This window comes from Saccopteryx leptura, chromosome 6 (genome assembly GCF_036850995.1).
Source record: "Saccopteryx leptura isolate mSacLep1 chromosome 6, mSacLep1_pri_phased_curated, whole genome shotgun sequence".
In the NCBI taxonomy this organism is placed as follows: domain Eukaryota; kingdom Metazoa; phylum Chordata; class Mammalia; order Chiroptera; family Emballonuridae; genus Saccopteryx; species Saccopteryx leptura.
The window spans coordinates 81,274,165-81,281,986 of record NC_089508.1 but is presented as its reverse complement, the minus strand read 5'-3'; the positions used below and the strand labels follow the sequence as shown (position 1 = coordinate 81,281,986).

The following is a 7,822-nucleotide window of genomic DNA, read 5'->3' as shown; positions in this document are numbered from 1 at the left end:
CAGCATGCCTAGGTCTCCTTAAACCATATCACCACCTTCACATGCTGCCATTTTGCTTATCAGACAAAAGCATTACTTATGGCCTGGATTTGCCCTGAGTCTGAAGGAGAATTCTCATAGCAATTCTAAATTATTTTCACAATGTGAGCAGAAGTTCCCATGAATAACTCCTGGCTCTTCATTTTATCTTCCCTCTTAAATAAGATGGAAATTACATTAAGCCAAACAGGGTAGCTTTGTGACTCTTACCTGCCAATCATAATCAATATTTACTTTAATTCACAATCAAGCTGTCAGTTATCTGAGCTTTGTGAAGATGGGACACAGATGAGGCCAAATTAGAATGATATAATTCCACAAATTCAGAGGAACCAACATCCTGGGCAAGTCTCTAATTTCCTCAGATTTACTCAGACCCTACCCTTTGGAAGGGTCTGGTGTATATTTAAACCCACCATGTGCCAGGCATGCCCCAGACAGCAATATATACTTTGTTTCCTATAAGAAAACACAGGAGTTTAGCATGGTCAGTTCACACATGCAGCTTCACAAATTGGGTAGGAATCTCCATTACCCTGAGCTGAGACTGAAGAGTTTCCCTGAGCTCCTGTGTACACTTACTCACTCATGCACTCACTAAACTCAGCCGCAGCTAGAGAGCGGCTCTGAGAATCAGGGGAAATCAGAGCGCTCTCCTGGGAAATCTAACAGAAACAGGAGATGTGATGATTGAAAGATATACACAGCACAGAATGCTAATGTCCCTTGTCAGCTCTAGCAGGCATCTCAGGGGGAGAAGGGAACCTCTGTAACCCGATGAGGGCAATTTGTTTACAAAGTCTTGTCCAATAGGCACCAGGCCCAAGACTTGGTTTGTGGATTTTGTTTGGTCGCATCATTGTCTTTTTAAATCTGCCCATGCTTCCAATCTCCTTTTATCTGACCCAGTAGCAAACCAGGCCTATAACAAACAGGCCACTAATGCTCTGGGATAAAGGAATATCAGGAAAGGAAACAAGTTTGCTCTCTCCTATCGCGTTCCTTTCCTTAAGGAAAAAAAAGTATGAGAGGAAGACTAAAAACTAGACACCAAAAATTTCCAACAACATTTCTCCGGCCAGCTCCTGCCAAGGATCACTGGCTTTAAAACGCTCTCCAGGACAGCTCAGGACAGCTGTACACAACCCGGATCTGGGCAAAGCTAGCACTGCATTTTTTCAGCTGTTTTCCAGCTGCCTGAAAAGGGCATGGAGTGAAATGCAAAACACTCAGTGGCCTTGGCCAGGTGGGAAGAGCAGAGGGAAAGATAGAGCAGTATTGTTTTTTTCTCAAGTGTGTTTTAAAAAGGAAAGGAGATTTAAAAAAAAAAAAGTCTTTCTCTCGGGTATAGACTGCTGGTTTCCTCACAGAGCCTTGGAGGCAGAATTTTTGGAGATGGTGTTGAATGGGGGCAATTGGCACCAGGTTTGAATGACTAAAGGCCATGCATCACAAGACCTCCAGTCACTTGTAAAAGTAGTTCAAGGTCAGCTTCATTCTATGGAATGCACTGCACTCACCAGGGTCTTGGCGTTCAATATGTAAATAGAGAAACTAAGGCACAAATACAGCTCAGCGTTTCTCTGGTGTCGATCCCAGAGCCAAGACAAGACTCCGAGCCTTCCAGGCTGCCCAGATGGCTGACTTGTAAGCATCCTGCCCCAGAAACAAACTGAGGGAGAGAAATACAGTGTGTCTGTAAAGTCATGGTGCACTTTTGACCGGTCACAGGAAAGCAACAAAAGACGATAGAAATGTTCAATCTGCACCAAATAAAAGGAAAACCCTCCCAGTTTCTGTAGGATGATGTGGCAGCATGTGCGCATGTGCAGATGATGACGTAACAACGTGTATACAGCAGAGTAGCCCACGGCCATGCCAGTCGAGATGTGGACGGTACAGAGGAAAGTTCAGTGTGTTCTGTGGCTCGCTAAATTCGAATCTGTGACCAAAGTGCAACGTGAATATCGGTGCATTTATAACAAAGCACCACCACATAGGAATAACATTAATCGGTGGGATAAGCAGTTGAAGGAAACCGGCAGTTTGGTGGAGAAACCCCATTCTGGTAGGCCATTAGTCAGTGACGAGTCTGTAGAGGCTATATGGGATAGCTACCTAAGGAGCCCTAAAAAATCTGTGCGTGAGCCTACATCGAACTGCACTGAATAGGTATGACACTGGGAGAGTGTTTTCCTTTTATTTGGTGCAGATTTCACATTTCTATCGTCTTTTGTTGCTTTCCTGTGACCGGTCAAAAGTGCACCATGACTTTACAGACACACTGTAGCCTATACAGGACTATTTGGTATTTGAGAAGTAAACTATTCCTGATCTATTCCCATAGTAACCCATTTTTAGTCGTTTTGTTATTTGTTAAGCAAGAATTTTTAATCCCACTCCCTGCTCAGGTGTATATCAACATGGGGCTCTAGGTAGTGAGTGAGACTGTCTCACCAAGAGCAGCCTCACCGCTGAGCAGCTTTACTAGGCTCCACCCCCTCACCCGATAATCAGCTTATAAATGTGGCAGTCAGGGATTCCTGAGTGTTGAAGAGCCACTGGGTGAAACACTTTCACTAGGTTTCATTATAGTTCAGTAAGGAGTTCACTTCTTCCTCATGTCTGGGTCTGGGCTGGACTGTTTTGCCACTTACTGTAGAAGATAGGAGAGGCAGCTGGTACCTCTCTGCAGAACCTCCTACCAGCTCCCAGCCACCAGCCCGTGGGCAGCAGTCAGAGCTCCTGGCCAGGTGTCCTCCCACCACCAGTGGGCAGGAGTGAGGAGCAGGTGCCTGTTTCATGGCAGCATTGTCCATTGTCTGAATTTCATCTGCCTGCTGTCTCACAGAACTCATTTATAATATATAAGGTCTAGTGGCAGCATTACCAAATAAGGCTGGCAAGTGAACTCAAGAATTGTGCATGTGTGTGTGTGTGTGTGTGTGTGTGTGTGTGTGTTCCTTCTATTTAATTGAGATCTCTAATGTCTTGAGAAGAAAAGATAACTTTTGTAATACAGGTTGCATTGGATTATGGAAGGTCTATTTATAAATTTATGCATTAATACATTTTCCTCTGAGTCCCCAAACCCCAAATACCTGGGAAACTTAGCCACCCTTGGAAAGTTCATCATAGCATAGCCTCAGAGCTTGGATTTTGTCTTATAATAATATTCTTCCATTTGATGAACTTATTTAAATGTGACTATGGTAACAAAGGGGGGGGGGAGAGCCATTTACAAATTCTCTTTGTGAGAGATACAAGTTTACTGCCTTTAACTGAATAATTTCTCTTGCTGATTTAAGAAACAAAGGGTTTTCCAGCAAAATATCTACTGTTCTGAATTCTTTTAAATGTATTCCAATGACTAAATAAAAAGACATTTTTGGTTCTTGGGCCAGTGAATGTGACAGCTGAATGCTAAATCAGGAAGAAAGATATATTATTATTAGAGAGGTACAGTGTCCAATTCCTCAGGTTTTAAATGAATGTTTACACATGTTTGGAGGCAAGCAATGGGCTTGCAGTCTGATTCCAGAGACCACACACATAACCATTCCACCTAGCACATGCTTTTCACAAATCATGTTGCTCTTTAAGTTAGTACCCCTCCCTGTTTACTCTTTCTCATCAAAGACTACTATTTCTGAATCTTTATCAACAACAATAAATAATGACTGTGCTCCCATGTTTGCAGGACCTGTGCTAGACTCTGGGGTGCAGAAATAAGAAGACAGGCCTCAGACCCAGCGACAGTACAGAATAGCTGTCCAAATAGACAACCTGCAGTGCAGGGCAGCCTAGGCCAAGGGCACAGGTGAGGCGCAGGCAGAGATCCAACAGGGAGGGCTGAGGCCTTCCAAGAGGCTTGTGAGAGGAATTCTGCGCCCTGAAAAGAGAGAGAAGTGCTGACAAAGGACAGAAAAGCAGAAGAGACACGTGTTTGGGGAGCTGGTCTCACGATTTGAACAAAGGCAACAGTTGGAATGCAGAGTGGATGAGGAAATGAAGCAGACCAGTAAGCAGGATGAAGGAATTTGCAAAGGACAGACCTGGGAGGTAAAGGCAAAAAGGCAATGAAGACACAACCTGCAGAAGTCTTGAAAGCTGGGTTTGTGTGCCACAAGTATAAACCAGATGCCACTTTATTAAACTTTCATCAGCCTTCTATCAGCATTAAAGAGGAAATCTTAGTGGACTGTTTCATTTCTTTGGGGTTTTTTGTTTCTGGTGCCTTTACTGCTCACAGGCTTTACATTTAGGCCTCTAAAATTTGAGCTCGATATGGTCAGCATTAAGGAAAAAAAAAAACAGAAGAAATTACAGGTTGTGTAGCTGAGATAAAGAATAGAATAGAAGCCCTGGCCGGTTGGCTCAGTGGTAGAGCATCGGCCTGGAGTGCAGAAGTCCCGGGTTCAATTCCCGGCCAGGGCACACAGGAGAAGCGCCCATCTGCTTCTCCACCCCTCCCCCTCTCCTTCCTCTCTGTCTCTCTCTTCCCCTTCCACAGCCGAGGCTCCATTGGAGCAAAGATGGCCCGGGCGCTGGAGATGGCTCCTTGGCCTCTGCCCCAGGCGCTAGAGTGGCTCTGGTTGTGACAGAGCAACGCCCCGGAGGGTCATAGCATCGCCCCCTGGTGGGCAGAGCGTCACCCCCTGGTGGGCGTGCCGGGTGGATCCCAGTCGGGCGCATGCGGGAGTCTGTCTGTCTCTCCTCGTTTCCAGCTTCAGAAAAATACAAAAAAAATATATAGAATAGAAATTCCAAATCCTTAGTCACATTATTAAGCAGCAACACAACTCCCAGAAACAGGTCAATAAAAAAAACAGTAATTGAATACTTTCCTTGACCACATGGAGGACCTGATCCAATTCTGGCTCTGTATTTGGTTGGTGTTTTTCCTGACAGTCTGTTTTTAACTGGTCACTTTATTCTGATCTTGAAAGAAATATCTGGTGGATTAAGCACCTCCGTGTGTGTGTGTGTGTGTGTGTGTGTGTGTGTGTGTGTGTGTGTGAGAGAGAGAGAGAGAGAGAGAGATGGAGAGAGAGAGAAAATAGCTCACCTATATTCCCAGAGAATTCAATAATTCACAAAGTGCGTAGGTGTGTCCCATTGGCTCAGCACTATGGTCCCAAGGGTAGGTGACCTGTCAAGTGTAGGTCTCAACTCCCCAGATCAGTGGGGACTGTGCAAGGTCTTGATCAAAATCCCACCTTTTTCTCTACACAGCTTATTCCTAATATTGCCATTCACTTCTTTAAACTTTGAGAACTTTGGGGTTTTTCCAGACCACTTTTTATACCATACCTACCCCACAGAAGAAAATGTTATGCCTTGTTTTCTGTGACCACCAGCTGGTCAGAGCTAATGTTTACTACCCTAAATCTTCTTTTTAATCCTCCACAGCTGCCCTAGAATATAGGAACTGCTATCTGATTTGACAAATGGGAAATCAGGTTTAAAGGGATCAAGCATTTTGACCAAGCTCAAATCAACCAGTCATTGACGAAGTAGAAGTTCCGAAGCCTGTGATTATGCTATCAGAAACCGCCCGGGCGATAGGGAAGGGGGGGCGATAGGGAAGGGGGGCGATAGGGAAGCCGTGATTGTCAAGGCCTGGTTGCCGGCTCCCAGAGGATTCCTGAGAACTCCAGCTTCCCGATCCAGAGCATCAGGAGCTGAAACACAGGCCGGGGTATCTCCATTTTTACAGCCTCTTCAGAAGATCTGTGCCAGTTACTAAGATCAGGAAAGGCTGGCAGGAGGCAAGGTCAGGGAATGGTATAACTTGACCTGAGAGACCTGGGGCAAATCTATGCAAGTAGTGGGGAAAACTGTAGGTTAGGGCCGGGTGCTGGGAAACTCTGAATGGGGACTCGAGGGACTCAGCCTGGAGGTTTCCATGTGTGTTAGGGAAAAAGATCACTACAGTAGAAGGTGATTGACCTGGCAATCAACAAACCCAGCTGCCTCGTTTTACCTCCTCTACAGAGAAAGGAGACCAGACTCTCAAGGCAGATCCAAGTCCTGTTCCAAGTTCTGCCTCTAACTTACTCTATGGCCCTGGGACGTCATTTGAGCATCATCAAATCAAGCAGTGGGGCCACATGATTGCTAACGTGTCAGCTGATGTTTCTCTGAGTTTCCCAGCTCTTCTTCTTTTAGCTTGAAATCCTCTATCAATGGTTTTAGCTTTTACTTTCTCCTCCAGCAAAATGCAGCAGGAACATTTTCGAAAGGCTCAGAAGCCACAGAAATACTGTGAAGAAAAGTAGCATAAACCCAGATCCTGTAGGTTGCTGGGCACCCCCGAAGGTGTGCCCCGCGCCCACCCCGTAAGGCTGGATATGGCTGCATAGTCATCACACCTGAGGGCACCCCACGTCTGGCACCATCCCTAGGGAGAGAATTTACAAAGTCCACATTTCAATAATGCCCTGACCTTGATAAAGCCCTTGTATAATATGTAGTTAGGCTGCTCTACGTCATGCTGCCACTTAGCACCCCTCTGGGTGGCTGCAGAAAGCTGAGGAAGCTCCGCTTGGGACACGTGGGCAAGCAGAGGACTGGGGCCTGTGGTCCCACCAGCTCGGTTTAGAAATGGGAGAGGCCTGATTCGATTGAGGCAGAACCTAGATTAAGTGGAAATTCATTGCAAGCCAAAATAATGATAAATAATTTTCATTTCGTGGATAGGCCTGGAACCATATATCCTCCTTGAAATGGAAGGAGAAATTTCCTTCCTAGTCCCTCCTAGATTACTTTGTCCAACACACAGGAAAGGCATTGATCTCTAGCCAATTCCAACCCTCAGAATGGCCATGGAGGTTTTACAGTTCAGTACAGGAGGACCTGGTACTGACGGGAGAGCTGACTACTGGAATTCAGGGACTTACTTTACTCACTCGGGGTAAAAAGTCAATTCCTCCTATATTTGTTTGCCAAGATTTCAAACAGAGAGTCACAAACTGGGCAGCTTAAAAAAGCAGAAATTTATCACCTCACCTCCCGAAAGCCAGAAGTCCCAGATCAAAGTGTCGGCAGGGCTGGTTCCTCCTGAGGCTGTGAGGGAAGGAGCTGTCCTAGGACCTTCTCTTTGTCTTCACAGCTACTTCCCCTATATGTGTTTCTGTGTCCAAATTTCCCACTTTTGTTACTCCTTCTTTTTTTTTTAAGGACATCAGTTATATTGGTTTAGGGCCCATGTTAGTGGCTTCATTTTAACCTGATTACGTCTGCAAAAACCCAGTCTCCAAATTAGATCATGTTCCAAGGTACTGGGGGTTAGGACTCCCACATACCATTATTTTTGGCGGGGGGGTGGGGGAGGGAGGACACAACTGAACCCATAACACCTGTCTTTTTTAGAAATAGCTTCATGGTTTCAAAAGATTTTAATGTAGCACAGAGGTGGCAGTGGGGGACTGAGGGAAGGGATTCAATCAGAGAGAGTAGACGAGGCTCCAGAAAAGCCCAGCTGGGGAGAAGATCCTGTGTGACCAAACCGCTGAGGGGGTGCGAGGGCGCTGGCTCCCAACAGAGTGGGCTTCAGCAAGTGGCTAGACCAATGGGCTTCATCAGTGAGTGGAAGGGCGCCATCAGTGAGTGGAAGGGCCAGCTGGGGTGCGCAGGCTCTGCACAGGGCCCCAGGAATCAGACATCCGGCACCACAGATGCACCCGAGCCCCCCAACCCCACCCCTGTGAGGCCCCACCAGCACCTTCTTGGAGAAAAGAAAAGATAGGGATATAAATCTGAAAGATTGTGAATTTACCTG

The 7,822-nt window shown here is 46.0% G+C and overlaps 1 non-coding gene across 1 annotated transcript; it reads left to right on the top strand.

The window, feature by feature from the left end:
• The first annotated feature begins 4,400 nt into the window (after window positions 1-4,400).
• TRNAS-GGA (transfer RNA serine (anticodon GGA)) lies at window positions 4,401-4,476 on the top strand. Its single transcript has one exon. It is a non-coding gene; the product is annotated as a tRNA-Ser (tRNA).
• The last annotated feature ends 3,346 nt before the right edge of the window (window positions 4,477-7,822 follow it).